Below are 1067 nucleotides of genomic sequence, written 5' to 3'. Positions count from 1 at the left end.
GAAGAGAACAAGCGAATGAAAATATTCAAGGTGGTTGTAACTGAAGAAGGTGGAAATAATAATAATGATAACCTTCGTATGCACACATAGCATATTCAACTAAAAAAAGGAAAACCATGTTTCTGGTCAGATTATTTCTATTTATGCATATTTCGTATATTTCTTGTAATTTGTTATATTAATACCACTTCTCTTGTTCGTTCTTCATCTTTATTTCATAGTCTGCTTATTTATCACTATTTTGCTTGTAGCAAGGAAGACATATAATTAAGTAGAAGACAGTTCAGAATCGTAGTGAAACTTCCATTTTATTTCTTATTATTTCTTATTGCCCTTGGATATGTTTTTGTAAGATATTCGTTATTTGTTGTCCATAACATTTTTTTTTTCCACGAAAAAGGAAGCTTTCACATTTCTTCATTGATGTTTAACTTATCGACGACATAAAATACTGTAGTACACAAACAGATATTTAATGAACATATAAAGAAGCCTCTAGCAATCTATCAGAAATATATCTTTTTAAAATCCACCTTACATATGCTATAAGCGTGATGTGACACACTGTTGTTGACCATGCATACGGGACTGCAGTTCAGAGATCGGCTCGTCTAAGTGAAGAGCGAGGAAGCCAGAGTGAAAAATCTACACGTTATCATAATATAGAGATTTTCATGTCTACTACCAAGCGAAGCGCAGTAAATAAAATAGTTTTATTTAAATCTATTTCTTGAGAGAGAGGAAAAAGAACAATATTGTTTTTTTCTCTGTAGAGAAAGATGCGCTATGTGGGTTGACTTTGCAGCCGTATTCTGTCGTATGTTAAGCTTGTAATTTAAAGGTGAGCCGACCCATTAAGTTGTATTAAGGGTAAATACACTCAAGGGCAAGGCAAATGGTGGTGTTAAAGGAAGGAGACATAGGCTGAATTAGGAAGAAGGATATCAATAGGAAAGGAGAGAAAAGACAAATAGCAACAACCTGTACATCTCTTCACAACATCATACAGTGTACTGGAAAACCCTTATTTTTGATTTACACCTGTCTCAAGTGTGTCTCTATATGTT

At 33.6% G+C, this 1067-nt stretch overlaps 1 protein-coding gene across 1 annotated transcript in view; it reads right to left on the bottom strand.

Moving 5' to 3' along the window:
* LOC119585060 (arrestin homolog) overlaps window positions 1-1067 on the bottom strand; it is a gene marked incomplete in the record, with an annotated part of 137586 nt that overhangs the window by 1144 nt on the left and 135375 nt on the right. Inside the window, 1 exon segment of the mRNA XM_037933677.1 lies at window positions 1-1067.

Source organism: Penaeus monodon, chromosome 19 (genome assembly GCF_015228065.2).
Source record: "Penaeus monodon isolate SGIC_2016 chromosome 19, NSTDA_Pmon_1, whole genome shotgun sequence".
Taxonomy (NCBI): Eukaryota; Metazoa; Arthropoda; class Malacostraca; order Decapoda; family Penaeidae; genus Penaeus; species Penaeus monodon.
Note: the sequence above shows the minus strand (reverse complement) of the source record. Positions and strands in the feature narration are given on the sequence as shown.